Below are 17592 nucleotides of genomic sequence, written 5' to 3' on the forward strand. Positions count from 1 at the left end.
GCCAACGGAAGCCAGAGATAAAAGCCAGCCCTAGAGAAGCAAAGTGAGGAATTCCCACAGAAATAGAAGCTGGAAGCAATGGAACCCAGGAACAAGGGACGAGCAGATGCCAGCCATGTGACTTCCTAGCTGACACGGGTGTTCCTAAACCATCATCCTTCCACGAATCAAGGTATCTTTACCTGGATGCCTTAGTTTGGACATTTTTATAGGCTTAGAACTGTAAATTTGCAGCTTATTAAATTCCCCTTTTTAAAAGCAATTCAGTTCTGGAATATTGCACTCTGGCAGCTTGCAAACTAAAATATATGCCTCTAGTATATTTTTAATCTCTGCTATTGTGCCTTTCATCCCTATAATTTCTCTTTTGCTTATTTTTATAGTTTCAAATCTTTGTGCTCAGACATTCTCTTTTTAATATCCCTTATTTCTTTATACATATTTTCGCTCATCTCCTTGAAATGATTTAGGAAAATGTTTGAAACTTTTTAATTAGCTGTTACCAATTCTGTGTCTCCTCTGAAGTTTTAATTTGTTCCCATGACTGAACCATATCTTTCCATTTCTTAGTATGACTCATAGATTTTTGCTAATGTCTAGACATCTGATTATCTTGAGTTAACTCTGAAGGTCCATTTCTTCCTCTTGTCTGGGGATTTGTTGTGGACTGGTTTTGTATTCAGGTTCTTCTTTGATGTTTGATCCAATTTATTCTAGAATTTTAGAACAGCCTATATTTAGCTGATCAGATTTTCTAGCTCTTCTTCATCTGATTCTTACCCTGGATGTGTGGTACAATTTTTAAGATGGTACTTTTTTTCACCTCTAAGAGAAAGTTCCTTTTCTTCAGTTCCTTCTCCAGGAATCTTTAACTATTCTGTCCATTTTTGTTGGGATTTTCTCCCCAACTCCTGTGATTTCTTTAAATTCTCCCTAACTCACTGCCCCATTTTTCTAACAGTTTTCAGTTCTGGAACCCTCCTGTGTTATAGTAGTTCAGCTTAAACTTCCCTTTTTAGCTCTCTCTCTCTCTCTGTGAGATTTCTCTGCCACTGGTTTCTTCCCGATTAGGGTATTCCACCCCTGGGAGCCAGATGACATCAGTCCAGGAAGGTGAGTCACTCCTGATAAGTTCATTTTGCATTTAGATAGTCTATCCAACAAAAACTGAATTGAGGCAAAATTACTAGACTTTCTAACATGTTCTCTCTCTCTCTCTCTCTCTCTCTCTCAATCTTTCTTTCTTTCTCTCCCTCTCTCTCTCTCTCTCTCTCTCTCTCTCTCTCTCTCTCTCTCTCTCTCTCTCTCTCTCTCTCTCTCTCTCTTTCTCTTTCTCTCTCTCTCTCTCTCTCTCCCCTCTCTCCCCCTCCCTCCCTCCCTCCCTCTGTGTGTGTGTGTGCAGCCCTCTTCAGCAACTTGTGCTCTGCTCTAGATCTCTGCTGACTTGGGTCTCTGTGCCTGCATATGCATGGGGTTCTAATTCATTGCTGCAAGTGGCTCTATAGCTTCTTCCCTGGTTGAAGGGACCTGGCCTGCTGCCTCTGAGCAATACTCAAGCTGTGCAGGACCAATTGATGGAGAGGGGAATGGGAACAGACCAATAGGTCTGGGACAGAAACTTTGTACCTGATAATTTTCTCTTTTCTTCTGATGCAGCATTTGGGGAGTCCTTCTCCAGTCTCTACTGTCCTCCAGCATTCTGATGAAGTGGGATTTGTCCTTTTATCCACTTAATCTCTGGGGAGGTTTTTTCAAAAGGTGTCTTAGGGTTCACTTTTATAATGTTCTGGAGAAAAAACGATGCAGTCTATCTCTTCTCTGGAATTTCTGATTCCTGCCAAAAAGTAATGAGGATAATACTCTTTACATGAACATGCTGAGCTTCTTGATGAGATAAGACATCTATTTCCTTTGTATCTTGACTTAGCGTCCTCTCCCCCATCCACACTTTTCTCTATTTTGCTGAATGTATTCTACAGTAAATATACTGTTTGCTTACAACAAGTACTCAGTCACCCTAAGGATTAAGCAACTAATGAATGAGGTGAAAACATGAAGAATAAGTATCTTCCTATATTAAGTCATCAAAAGTCAACAACAGTAATTCTGATCCTTCTTAAGAAAATTTTGTCCAAGCCAAGAAGTCAGCCTGGAAACTATGCATGGATTATTATCAGTAGAGATAATGACCTGATTGTTTATGTAGAAATTCTAGAGGAATTTTACAACAGGTCTCTTTACCTTGTGCTTTCTCTTGAGTTATCAAGTATTTATAGGTAGTCACCATACCTAACAGATATTTGGAATGTCTTACTTTCATTTACCTCATCTTATCTCACATTCAGAAGAACTCCTAAAGATATACAAAATCACTGTCTGTCCTGTATGAAATGAGTCAGGAAAAATGTTCATTAGTTTAGACATCATATCCTATACTGTATCTGTGACCACTATCATGCATCAAACACTAGAATAATCAATAAATGCATGTTAAGAATTTATATGGGAAGCATTTCGTTAGGAATTGAGGGACAACTCTAATTGTTATTCTATTTTTAAAGTAGCTGATTACTGAAACTTTATGTTTTTATATTTATTTTAGTTATCTCTTTATATAATTTTATCTTTTAATGAAACTGAGAGAATTAAGGAGAACAAGTACTGAATTAAGGATAACAAGTACAGAATTACATACAAGAAGAGCAAGTATGTATTTATAATTTCTGGTTCTCTTCATTTCTTCATTTTTCCCTATGGATTCAAACTACTATCTAGAGTCATTTCCTTACTTATGCCACTTCCTTCTTAGTTCCATTGCATCTAATGAGATGTCAGCCATTGATCTTACCGGAGTTCTCTTTTAAGTGATGAGTCATTTTTCTCTTGTGCTTTCAATAATTTCTCCTTACATTTTACATTCAGCTTGTTACCATAACTGTATGTTAATGGATCTATTTGGATCCATTTTATTTTCTTGGAGTTTGTTGAGCTTCTTGGTTGTGTAGATTGATGTTTTCCAATAGATGTATGAAATTTTCAGCTGTTGTTTATTCAAATGCTTTTTCTGCTCCTTCTTCTTCTCCTTCCTTCCTGGTATGTCTATAGGGAGCTTAATGGTGTCTCATATTCTCTGAGATTATGTTCATTATTTAAATTCTTCTTTCTCTTTTTTTCTTTGGTTTGCATAATCTATATTGATATACATTCTAGTTCTTTATTCTGCCAGTTAAAATCTATTGTTTTCCATCTCTACTAACTTTTTCATTTCGGTTATTGTACTTTTTTACTCCAAAATTTCTATTTGCCCCTTTTTGTAATCATTTCTATCTCTTTACTGATATTTTTATTTAAGGTGATATTGTTATCATACCTTCCTATGCTTCTTCAATCATGGCTCCTTTTAGTTCTTTGAACATATTTATAATGGCTACCTTGATGTCTTTGTCAGTTAAATCTGTTACCTGGTTGCTTTCACAAGCAGTTTTTATTGCTTGCTTTTCTTCTGGTGTAAAGACCATACTTTTCTGGTTTCTTCATGTCAGATAATTTTTTATTGGAACTGGACATTTTAGACGATATATTGTAGTTACTCTGGGTACTCATCCTTTTCCTGTGGGGCTTTTTATAGTTATTTGCTTGTTTATTTGTTTAGTGATTGATTGAGTTATTTTAGTGAAGTTTAGCTCCCTCTTCCTTAACCCCTGCAGTCCTAAGCTTCTAACACTGCTCCTCCAAGATTATGACCTTGCATAACTCCACATTCACTTTGGCCTGTCAGTGGTTTTGGCAGTGCATTCTTTGACTATCACTTTTCCTGGGCACACTTAGAATGTAGACTCCTCTGATTGCCAGTTGATTGCTCTATTGTTTTTAACAATGCCATGGCATGTACATTGGTCTACTAACTATTCCAACCAAATTAAGCTTACTGTTCTCCACCCTCTGTTGCGTATGAATTCAGTTTCTTTTGGAAGATATTAGGAACCATCTGTTTTTAGGCCTATTTTTCTATTCACACAAAATCTCTGCCCAAAGCACTGGTGTTGGGGGTAGGGGCAATGCACATTTCTCTGCAAGTGTGACCTGTCCTGTAGGGACTGAACACATGGTCAGGGTAGTAACCTCAGGTCTTCTAGACTTACCTCTCTTGGCATGAAACTATCACCTTGTGAGCTGAAAAAGTGGCTGGGTGGTAGAAAAGAGCTCCCATCTTCCAACCAAAAATGCCTAGAAATTAGTTAGCTTCAGCAATAGGAAAATGGGGGCAGAATGAGAAATTCTGATATCCTGCCCCTGTGGAGAAAACAGCTGTGTTGGTTTGAAATGTTATATATCACCAGAAAAGTCATGTTTTCATAATCCACTCTTGTGGGGCAGGCAGAAGTATTGTTGGGTGGAACCTATTGATTATGTTCTTGCCATGGAGATGTGGCCCTGCTTATTCAAGTTGGATCTTAATCCACTTACTGGAGTCCTTTAAGAGAGGGACAGAGATGCAGACTTTTGGAGATACAAGAAAAACGCCCCAAGAGACCCCAGAAGGACCCACAGGAAATGATAGAGCCTTTTGAAACCAGAACCCAGGAGAGAAAAACTGTAGACATTGCCATGTACTTTCCCACGTGACAATGAAAACTCAGACACAATTGTCCTTTCTTGAGTGAAGGTATCCTCTTGTTGGTCTTTAATTTGGACATTTTTCTGGCCTTAGAATTGTAACTTGTAACTTAATAAATTCCCTTATAAAAGCCACTTCATGGGAGACCTGGGTTCGATTCTGAGCCCATGCACATCCCCAAAAAAACAAACAAGCAAACAAACAAACAAAACAACAAACATACATAAATTCAACAAATGGTACTTCAATAACTGGATACTCACATGGTAAAAGAATGAAATGTGACCCCCACCCCACACACACACAAGCCAGTCCATTTCTGGTATATTGCATTCTTGCTTCTTTCATGTGAGCATAAAACAATCTGACCCATTATACCCATTTGTTCATGTATCATAGGCATAGCAGATCTTTAATATAGTTCATGGTAAAACTTTTGAAAGAGTTGTCTTTGGTTCCTGCTTGCACATCATCACCCTTTCTATTGGACACCAAAAGCTACCACCCTTGCCAATGTAGTCAAAGACCTCCATGTTGCCAAATGCAGGGCTCACTTTTCCATCCTTTCCTAACACGGCTCCTCAGAAGTATTTGCTCTGAAATCATTTTTAAAACTTTAACACATTTACCTAGGTTTTCTCCTTCCCTACTAGCCGTTCCTTAGTCTCCTGTACCGGATTCAGGTCTTTCTTCTCAACTTCTAAATGTCCCAGTTTCCTGAAGTGTGTGACTGAGCCCTTACATTGCCAGTGTTTACACACTTCTTCTAGGTGATGTCTTCTAATCCCAATGTTTTACAGACTATCTCGGTCCCCATGGCTTTAAAATTCCTATCTCTAGCCAAAGCTGTCTTCCTAGAACCCCAAGCTCATCATGCCAATTTTCTACCAGATGTTCAAAGACATAATACAGTCAACTGATTTCAAATTAATAGAGCAGTTTTTATCTGACATTACTATTATTGCAGGATTTTTTTGTTATAAAAATATTAAACAATTGTATGATAGCACTTTCAATGCATGGATGCACACACACACACATAAACACACAATCTAATTGTCAGCCAATCCCTTTCTTTCCTAGTTGTGGTGTCAATGAATACTGTTTCCAGTTTTGCCTGTCCTTACCAGCAGAAGTCAGCACATTTTACAATATCCCTAAGATAGTCCTCCCTCACAAAATAAAATTTAACTCTATGTTCATGAATGGTAGAGGAGTTTTGCATATTCTATTACAAGCAGCTTGAATTTTTACATTAGATATTCTTCTGGGTACCTCTTGGTTGTACTACCCATGAATATATTGCTTTCTCATATTTTCTCACTTCACTGGTCTTATTTTCTCCTTCCTAGATCTCTCTTCTTCCTTACAACTTAAAATTATTTTCACTTCAATTAAAATTACATTATGCTGCTCTTTTTATCTTTAAACTTACACAATTTATTATGGAACACAGTAGAGAAATAAGTACCCACTGATAAATAGGGCCCGTCTACCTTACCACAGTAAAATAAATAAGCACAAATTGTAGCAACTATTATCCTAGGATTGTGGGAAATAGCTTCTTTTTCTATCTTCTTAGATATCTGTGTCCTATAAAATAATTGCAAAATGTATTCCTTTTATAATAAACAATATCAAAACAACTTATTTTAAACCTGAATATATTGAGTTTTAGAAGGATTTAAAGTGTTTTTAAATAGTGGCACTCTTATTAGGTCTCTGTGGACTTAAACATGTACGAAGTTGTAATGTGACTGGAGGATGTCAAATGTTTTAAAATAATCTATGTATTTTTAAATGTTGGTTCAGGGAAGGAGGTGCATTTTGAGTTAAATGCAGAGACATTGAAAACACCAAACAAATAACCCACTGTTATTTTTCACAAATGTGCTTGGCTGACAGGTTGTTTAATATAAACAGAATAATGTGTGTCCTGACATTTTCAAATTGCCTAAGAACTTTTACAACTGAATACTTCATCATGCCTTTAGTTCTTCAGTGTTTTTGTTTTCTCTTTAGAAAACTCTTCCTTCACGAGATAACTGTAGAGCATTAGATTTTCTCCTAAGAAGACCATAAACATGTCAACTTTTACAGAAGAAATTCCAATGTTCAAATCAAATAAAAACTTCAGGTGGGCCTACATATATACATTTATAAATAAACCAATTTAACATTTATATGTATCAGATAATAGATTTGATAAGATGGGAAAAAAGACTAAATTTTGGAGGTGATACAAAGAAATTTTATTCCTAACAACCACCTTACCCATTTATAATGTTCATTTTCACAAAGGCACAAGCATCATGTATATGGATGAGCCCTTCTAAAGGAAAAATCAGCTTTGTTTAAGTAAAAATAAAAAAAAATTAAAGAAAGAAAGAAAAATAATTTTAAGGATGAATAGCATTTGGTTTGTTGTTTTACAACATGATTCAACATACCATTGTATAAAAAAATTAAGATTGAGTAAAATTAAATCACACACACACACACACACACACACACATACAGACACACCACACCACAAAATGAATTTTAAATAATCGCTTGTTTCATTCTTTCTGATACTCTCTCATGGCTTTATCCATGATAAAGCAATTCATTTTAATTTTACACCAAGTTAATTACATTACATTAGCTGAAGAGCTCCTTAAGCATGATGAAAATATAAAAACATTCATGGCATCAAAACAATAGTGACAGATTTGTTTGCTCTCTATGATATGTATGATTAACAGATATTTGATAAAAATAGGTTTTGGACAGGGACGTTAAAACTCTTAGCCATTTTGTGACATTGATGCTGAATGAAACGTTAAGGCTGAGCAAGGCAAAATTGAATGTTGAGCTTCCATTCTCTTACTTCCAACCAAAAAAAATGAGCACTGTCTTCATGGATTTTAACAAAGAAGATGTGGCATGATCATAAGATTAAACATCACACAGTGGCCTACTTTTAAAATATGAAAGACCTGACTGGACAACTTTTCTAATTCTTTCTTTTCTGTATTACTTATTTAGTACCTCACTCATACCGGCATGGTTATTAGCTAGCATTGCCTTTCCGAAGACTAGCTCCCTCATTAAAATACGAATTACATGTGAGTCTTTTACTTCCAGGTATTTCTTATAGTGCATACAATAGTATATTTAACATATTGTCTTTACTACATAGTTGTTGACTGAATTTGTAATTATATGGAGTGGAGAAATATCTCATAGAGTGGAACCTCTGAAACAAATAGGGATAAATACCTGTGGAGTAAAAAAAGTAGTTTCTGTAATACTGATCCCCCAGTGAAATGTCTTCCAGAAGGGTTATTCTGGGAAATGAGTTAATTAAGACTATGAAAATAGTAGTAGTGATGGGCAGAAGAGTGTTCATTAGGCTGTTTTTTGTGCTTATTCTACTTTGGGTTGGCTTTGTTGAAGATATGATGGAGTTTAATGTGAATTTAATTTCAAAGGGCTTCCTGAAAGAAAATGCTTTCATTTTTTAGTTAATAAGGGCACCATTAATAAACAGCATGAGTTTATATTATTAAAACAAAACAAATAGAAAAATTGCAACACAGCAACAACTATAATAAAAGTATATTGCTGGTTTATACAAATGAAGACAAAAATATAGTCATAAGACAATATAGTTAACAAATTCATATTTGGGTAACCTCTCCGTAATTGTGATGATATTCACATTACCTCAAATGTCCACATGTCCTTCCTTATTACCACAGATTGGCAAACATTTTCTGTAAAGGACCAGGCATTATGTTTTACCAGCCACATACGGTCTCTGTCCCATATTCTTTGTATTTTTTGTTAACCCTATATAACAATGTAAAAAAAAAAGAATTATTAGCTCGAAGGTCATAAAGAGGCAAGCTTTGATTTAGATTTAATCACCCAGGTTATAGCTTAATAGCTCTTTAAAGTACCATTTTGAAGTACACACCATAAGGACTGACCATCTTTACAGATACCTTTTACTAGTCTAAGTACATGGTAACCACCAGATGGGCTCCGATGACCCCTGCCTTCAGGTATTTACACCCTCATGTGGTTCCCTCTCTGAGTGTGGGCTGGTCTAATTGACTCACCTTTAATGAGTCAATAAGGCAGTAGTGACTGTGCAACTTAGACACTTGATCATAAAAGACAGTATAGCTCTGTTTCTATTTCTTTCATCACTTGTCCTGGGGTAGCAAGCTGCCAGGTCATGGGCAACCTTATGGAGAGCTCAAGGTGGCAGGCAAAGAAAGAGGCTTTCAGCCAACAGCTATGTGGGTGAATTTAGAATCAAATCCTCCAATCCCTTCAATTCTCAAATGATTGCAATGTTAACTGACAACTTGATTACAGTTTTGCTTTTTTTTGTTATTTGAGAGACCCTAAGTCATAATTACCCTGTTAATCTGCTCCCAGGTTCTGACTCATAGAAACTGTGTGAGATAATAAATGTTTGTTGCTAAATTTGGGGGTGATTTGCTATGCAGCAATACACAATTAATACAATATAATTTGAATATGCTATTTTGTAAGAACTTAACCTATTGACACAAAACTGCCAATAATTTTGATTCTAGCTAAGGATCTACTAAAATAATAAAGTTAAAATTGATCTCTCCTGTATTAATGGAAGATGATAAGTGTGATTCAGTTTTCTTATATTTGTAACTCAATTATCTAGAAAAATATCAAGGTAAGCAGCAGATAAATGGCTCATTCACAAAACTGGGCAATGGCATGTAAAAATTGAAAAACAGTGTTGGATTTTTTTTAATTTTTTTATTGTATAATATAACATATATACAAAGCAAGAAAGAAAAAAGCAATAGTTTTCAAAGCACTCTTCAACAGGTAGTTACAGGACAGATCCTAAAGTTTGTCATGGACTATCATACCATCCTCTCAGATTTTTCCTTCTAGCTACTCCAGCACATTGGAAGCTAGAAGGAATAAATGTATTTTTTTATCATCACAATTGACTTTTTTTTTCTTTTTTGTGAAAAATAACATGTATACAAAAAAGCAATAGATTTCAATGCACAGCACAACAATTAGTTATAGAAAAGATTTCAAAGTTTGGTATGGGTTACAATTCCACAATTTTAGGTTTCTACTTCTAGCTGCTCTAAGATATTGGAGACTAAAAGAAATATCAATATAATGATTCAGCAAACATACTCATTTGTTAAACCCTACCTTCTCTGTCTGACTCCACCACTACCTTTGAGCTTTTTCTCACTCTTTAGGGGTATTTGGACTATGCCCACTCTAACTTTTCATGTTGGAAGTGATTTTTCTTACGAATCTATGACAAAAAACTATACCTCCTCCCCCCCACCCCCAGATGAAGCCAGATGTTGGGTTTATATGTAATAGAGCTAAGACACAAATTTACAAGTAAGTGAATCACCCGACTTTAAGAAAGATTGTAATAGGCAGAATAATAGCTCCCCAAAGATGTCTGTGTCCTAATTCCTGGAACCTGTGAATACATTATCTTTTCTACTAAAAAAGTGGCTTTGCAGATGTAATTAAGTTGTGGCTTTTAAGATTGGAGATTTCCCTGGATTATGCAAGAGAGCCTATTGTAATCACAAGGCCTTCTAAGATGAAGGAGGGGGATAAGGTCAGAGGAGATGGGATGATAGAAGCAGAGGTTAGAGAAACATAGAGATTGGAAGGTGCTATAATGCTGTCTGGCTTTGAGGATGAAGGAAGAGAACCATTAGCAAGGAACACATGTTGTCTTTAGGAGCTAAAAAAAGAAGGAAAAGGTATCTCCACTAGAGCTTTGAGAAGGAGCCCAGTATGCAGACATTTTGAGTTTAGGATTAATAACCACCCAAACTAAGATAATAAATTTATATTATTTTAAATCCCAAACTTTATGATACCTGATTACATCAGCAAAAGAAAATTAATACAGAGATAAATCCTTGATGATTTAACTATAGTCATATTTGTTTTAAAAATGACATTCTATGAGTTTTTGAGTTTACTTGGTAACCACAGAACACCATAATAAGATTGAGTACAAGTTCTAGGAGTGAAGGCAGAAGCAGTATATTCCCCCTGGACATAGTAGAGTAAATAAGGTTTAAAAGAAATATTTTTGTGGAACCTGACTCAAATAATAGATCTTAATGATGTTAAATGAATCTATCAAATGCTTCTCTAAATGACCAGTAAGGAAATAAAAATTTACTTCCTTAGATCAATAACTGACTCATTCAAATCAATTATTTTTAAGTATTGTTAACCCCAGTTTACTTGCTACACACTATAAATTAATTAATATGATGGTCATGTTTGGCCTGTTGTTTCTCTACTTATCGAAGTCTGAAGGTGATATCTTAAAGTATTTATACTTATTATTAATTGTCATTAATTTACCCATCTTGACTGTTTCTCTTCTTCATGGTACTATTCAACAAAATGTTCTAAACAGGTGTGGTTCAATTTTAAAGAACAAAAAGTTAAAGAGGGCCCACAAACGCTGACTCACAGAAAATGAATCTACAAACATCTATATGAAAAAGACATGAGGAAGAAACCCTGACTTCAAAATAATTTTTCAACATTCCAAGAGAAAAAAAAAATACTCTGAGGAAGCAAAAGACACAGACTAAAAGAAAACTAACCAAGCATACTACCAAGTCAGCAGTTACAAATAGCCATTTTTCTATAGATACACTTTGATGTTAAATGCACAATTTAACCTCTAAGAAAAAAAATCATATTTATAGAGATCTGCCCACAACATAATGGACATAGCCAATGTTTACCCTGGAACTGCCTCTTGACGGTGCCACAGTTTGCCAATGGCACACAATGGTGGCAGCTGCGCTATTCTGGTAGTCCAGAAAATCTGCTTGGCTAGGCAAGTACCTCATCTGCATACTTGATGTTAACACTTTGGGCCTTTTGTCACTCTAATAAAGTTGCTGATTTATGCACAGACATGCCAGGATCTAGAGCCAAGAAAATGAAATTGCTGGAGTTGAGGGACACAAATACATATTGCCAGCCAGAAACACTCAGCTGTAGTAGAAGCAGGAGGCAGGTTCCACCAACACACCTGCTACAGATGCCTGCTTTGCAAAACCTCTACTTCTTTTCTTCAGTTGAAATATGTAGCACCTAGTTCGTTTTTGTTTATACATGGCAAAGAGTGAGATTGGAGTCAAGATGGTGTTCTTGTTTTTAAAAAAGTGGCTTCTTTCAAATTAAGTTACCTTTCCCCATTTAAAATGCAGGAAGGTGTTATGAATGCATGGTGTACAATCTTTTTCTTGATCAGTTTACTTCCATAAAACTGAGTTGTGTTTTTTGGGTAATGAACCCCAAAGTCCTCATGGCCACTCTTACCCTCAACTGGATCTGTTGTTTCTAATTCTGAACTTTTTGCCTCCTTGCTGCCTTGTAATGCAGCCCAATTTCAGTATTTACAAAATGTTCTATGTGACAGGGACATCAGGAGTAGGAGAGGTCTGCAGAGTAATAAACCTGGCCTTTCTCTAGAATTTGGAATCAAGAACTATTCATGCATTGTTCCACTTCTTTCTCTCTTTTTCTTGTCTTACAGTAAGGTGTTCCACAGAAAGCACATAGAGATTTGTTGAGTAAATCTGTCTAATTCCAGACCTCAATATAAGAAAGCCCATTTACTCAGAAAAATTGGACAAAATCGGCACGTTGTCCAATTTTAGCTTTTTTCCGGAAAGTGGTCACTACCTGCTATTTTGCCTATTAGTCCACAATCAGGAAGGAGAAAGGAATGATACTTTTGGGTTCCGACAAACCCAACAGTTGAATGTCTGGAACAAGAAAAAACATATAATAGATACAGAACCGAATGTTTTCTAAAATAAGATTTGAACATTATAGCCTTGACCATAGTCTAACTTCCTAACACAAGCTTACAATGTGAGGTAGCTATGCCAGGGAGAAATATAGGAACACAGGAAAATTACTTCCTACTGTATTGAGGTGAAAGTGGATCAATTTTAAATGCCTTGTGTATTCTCTATTCAGACTTTAGCAAGGGAACCAGTCTACGTTTTTGAAATGACCCAGTAATTGAAATAAGAAGGTGGTCAGAGAAAATAAACAAGAATGGCTGGGCTTGAGGGAGGAAGCAAGCAAAGCTGAGGTCTTACATGATGACTTGTGTCCAGAACAACATGGTCGAGAGTAAACGAGCTGGGTGAGGTTCTTATTATGCCCAACATTTCAGAAGGTGCTTTCCAAAAAGGGAATCCTAAAGAGAAAATAAATAGGAAAAATCTGAGGTAACTCTGAGACCTTCATTTCTAAGGATTTCATATTTATCTGGGTGGAATTACACAGTTGTCAAAATTACCACAGCATACATATTGATCCATACTAAAATTATCCTCATTCTCCTCAAAATATTTTGTTCTCCATACATCAGAAAACAACCACTTTTAGAATATTGTATCTTTCTTCTGTACCATTACTAAATTATTTTAAGAAAGTATGGTAACATCTCCATAGCTTCTGAGAGCCTGATAGGATTTGAATCAAATAGGCTAATACCCCATATATCCAAACATAAAATATTAAGTGGAGAATGTGCCACCCAATGAACTAGCTGTTGCACTGTAGTGAAAGGCTCTCAGTTTCAGCTAAAATATAGGAAGAAAAAAAAGGAGGGCCTCTCATGACATTACTAACACCTTCATGCTCTTTGTTTTAAGTCAATTCTACTGCAGTTATTTTCTTTTCTAACTTTAATAAATCAGCTATGTTTTCAAACATAAACACAACATTGGAGATGATGCAAAGATTTTCTATTAAGGCTGAAAAGTTAGTTTTCAGATGGAACTAAAGAATAATCTAAATTAAAGCTAGCTCATCATGGTTTACTAATACCACAGTGGGCGTGGTGATGGGATCCTAATAATTTTCAGATTCCCAAAGTAAGTAAAATTTGTATTCTAGTTTGATATCTCTGAACATGGACTGTCTATTTCTAATGGTCTTTTTTTTTCTAATGTTCTTTTTCGTTTCAAAGAAAAGACAGTACTCCAGTCAGAAACACTTATGAATAATGACTTTCATTCATTACAAATTTTATAATTTTATTGCTAATTTAAAAAAATGAATGAGTATGCTTGTAGTACAGATCCAATAATTAGAGAGATATGAAAAATATGTAAAATTTATCTCAGAAAATACTAATTGGACTTGATTTTCATTATGAAAATCAAGAAAACTTCCACTTCTGTCCATTTTAATTCATAATGGGCATCAGATACTAATTAATTCTCTTCCTTTTATTCTATACATTGTCCCATAAGCTCACCTTTTACTAAAAAAGCCACTTTAGGTATTGTTTGCTTATAATCAAAGATCCATATATGAGAACAAATTTAAAAATATATTAAAAGAGAATGAAATATATGTGAAATATAGTTATTAAATTAAAATATATTAATTTAAACATTTTTTAGATTGCCAAAAACTTTCATTATTATATAACTGAGATAGACATGACCCCAAAATATGTGTAAATATTTCATTTTACAGCAAAACTAATACATAAAATTATACAAATATAAAATATTTAAAAGGATTTATTTTCCATATTTCACTTATGGTAATTATATATACTTTATAAAATGTAATAAGTGTTTTAGTCTGCTAAAGCTGCCGGAATGCAACACAGCAAAGATGGGTTGATTGTTAATAAAAGGAGATTTATTTGTTAAAAACTTATAGTTCTTCAGAGGAAAGGCAACTAACTTTCATGTAGGGTTCTCTGTTTCACGGAAAGGCACGTGGCAATGTCTGCTGGCCTTCTCCCCTGGCTTCAGGGTTCCAACAGCTTCCCTGGGGTGATTTCTTTCTGCATCTCCAAAGTCTGGGCTGAGCTGCGAGTGCTCAGATCAGGTGTGCTGAGCTGCTTGGGCTGCCCATCTGACCTCTCTCTTACAAGCCTCCGTCTAAGTAAATTAAACCTCACTCATTGCAGAAGGTGCTCCTTAGCCAATTGCAGGTGTAATCAGCCATTGATGAGTTTCACATGCTAAAGATTCAAGTCCATGGTAACAGAATTTAGGCATCATCACCTGGCCAAGTTGACACCTGAACCTAACTAGCACAATAAGTAAATCAATTTAACATCTCTTTTTTTAGAAATAGATTAGAACATTCCTATTTATTAAAAATCTTTTGATATAAAGTTACTAAGTGATAATAGATAAAAATTATAAAACTTATTGAAGAAAACATAGAGAATATTTAGGTGGCCTTTGCTGGCTTTTATTTTTTAATTGAGGCAAAAGTGATATAGCATGGAATTACCCATTTTACAGAGGTTAATTTAGTGGCATTGACTATATTCACAATGTGGTGCAACCACCGCTTCTACCTAATTCCAAAACATTTTCATCACCCCGAAAGGGTCCCTTCTATCCTCCCCCAACCTGTGACAGAGTCTAATTTATTATCTGTTTCTATAGATTTACTTGCTCTGTTCATTTCCTATAAATGGGATCATATACTATGTCTTAGTTTGCCAGGGCTGCTGTGACAAATACCACACAAAGGGTCAGCTTAACCAACAAGAATTGATTTTCTTGGAGGGTAGACACCCAACATCAAGGTATTGGCAAGGCTTCCTTTATCTTAGAATCTAGCATTCCAGCAATCCTCAGTCACATGGAGATCTCTCTCTCTCTTTGTGTCTGTACCTCTGATTGCCCCTGAATTCTGGCTTTTACTGACTTCTGGCTTTTAACTTCTGGATCCAATTTCTTTTGCTTATGAGGATGTAAGCCATGTCAATTAAGAACCACCCTGATTCAATTTGGCCACATCTAATTAGGACTTCAAAGATTGCATTTACAAAGGAATCTACACTAATAAGAGTAATAATATCTTCAAATGTCCTATTCACAAATGGAATCATACCCACAGGTGTGGAACCTGAAGATGCCTTTATAGGGGGCATGATTCAATCCCCAACACAATCTGTAACCTTTATGGCCTGGCTTCTTTCTCTTAGAGTGATGTTTCAAAGGTTCACCTAGGTTGTTGCATGTATTAGTACTTCATTCTCTTTTAATTTCTAGATAATATTCCATTGTATGAATATATTACATTTCATTTACGCATTTATCCATTGATGGACATTAGGACTTCCATCTTTTAGCTATTTTAAAGTGTCTGCTACAAATATTTCTATTAAAATATTTGAGTATCTGTTTTCAATTCCATGGGGTCTATACCAAGGAATAAATTGCTAGTTCATGTTGTAATTCTATTTTTAACTTTGAGAGGAGCTACCTCACTATTTACACAGCAACTGTACATTTTACATTCCTACCTCATACATCCCAATGTATGAGAGTTCCAATTCCTCCACATCCTTATCCTCTTCCACCTGTTATTTCCTTTGCATATTATTCTCAGTGCTGCTGCCTTTGTGGATGTGAAATGGCATCTCATTGTGTGGTGACAGCTGTTAAGCAAAAAATCAAAAGCATTATCCATTAAAGAAAACAATGCTAAGTTGGGCTTCAATAAACTTAAAAAGTGCTGCTCTGCATATAATATTGTTAAGAGAATAAAAACACAAGCCACCTACTAAAGGAGATATTTAGGAGAAAATATTTGCAAAAAACATATCTGATAAAGGACTAGTATTCGAACTATGCACAGAATCCTTAAAAATTGGCAATAATTGAACAAGCTAATTTCAAAAGGAGCAAAAGATCTGAAGAGACACCTCATTGAAGAAGGTACACAGATGGTAAATAAACATAAGACAAGATGGTCTATATCATTTATCATTAGGGAACTACAAGCTAAAATTAAAATGAAGTGCTACTCTACACTTATTAGAATAGCGAAAATCCAAAGGACTTACAATACCAACTGCTGGTGAGGAACTCTCACTCATTTCTGGTGAGAATATAAACTAGCACAGTCAATTTGGAAAAAAGTTTGTCAGTTACTTACAAACCTAAATATAGTCTTATAGTATAATCCAGCAATAGTGCTACTAGGTATTTGCCCAAGTGATTTGAGAACTTATAGCCATACAAAACCTGAAGTAAATGTTTATAGCAACTTTATTCATGATCTCCAAAAAACTGGAAGCAACCAAGGTGTCCTTCAAAAGGTGAGCAGATGAATAAACTGTGGTACATCCAAATAATGTAAACTTATTCAGCCATAAAAAGAAATGACCTTTCAAGCCACAGATATACATAGATGAATATATCATACATATTTCTAAGTGATACCAGTCTCAAAGGTAGGCATAATGCATGTTTCCAATTAAAGGACATTCTAGAAAAGTCAAAACTACAGATAGAGTAAAAAGATGCATGGTTGGAAGGGTTTCTGGGAGAGGGCTTTAGAGTTCAATAGGTGAAGCACAGTGAATTTTTGGGTTGTGAACCAAATCTGCATGATGCTATGAGGGTGGATAAATAACATTATGCATTTGTAAACATCCATATAATTTTAAAGCACAGAGAGTAAACTTTAATATATGCAAAATAAAAAAAAATCATTTGAGAGGTTAGATGAATCACAGGTAGAATTAAAAATATGACAAAATAATCTAACTGTATTACAAATATATGAAGCAATCTCACTGAGCATGAACAGTGTAAGGAGAAATGGGGGATGATCTAAGTTACTCTGAAAATAAGTGGAGTTAGTGAGGCTAAAGAGAAAAAAGGAGTTGCATGTAAGTGAGCATTGTGCTCTAGTTGACAAAAGTCATTTTCCAATGGGGGTACATATTAATAATTCTGATTTTGCTATGTATTTATACTGGAATTAAAAAGTAAAGAATGGCAGATTATGGGAGCCAGATATTTCACTTGAAGAATGAATTTACTGATAATCAAGGGTTGAAGAAGGAATCATCTGTATGGCAATGAATTTCGTGGCAGACATCAATATGACCTCAGATT

General features: G+C 35.2%; 1 long non-coding RNA gene across 1 annotated transcript; it reads right to left on the reverse strand.

Moving 5' to 3' along the window:
* Positions 1 to 1632: 1632 nt before the first annotated feature.
* Positions 1633 to 12121, reverse strand: LOC143661526 (uncharacterized). The gene is made up of 3 exons (XR_013164656.1): positions 12005 to 12121; positions 8330 to 8455; positions 1633 to 1834 (listed from the first exon to the last, which is right to left on the reverse strand). It is a non-coding gene; the product is annotated as an uncharacterized LOC143661526 (long non-coding RNA).
* Positions 12122 to 17592: the final 5471 nt, after the last annotated feature.

This window comes from Tamandua tetradactyla, chromosome 17, assembly GCF_023851605.1.
Source record: "Tamandua tetradactyla isolate mTamTet1 chromosome 17, mTamTet1.pri, whole genome shotgun sequence".
NCBI classification, from domain to species: Eukaryota; Metazoa; Chordata; class Mammalia; order Pilosa; family Myrmecophagidae; genus Tamandua; species Tamandua tetradactyla.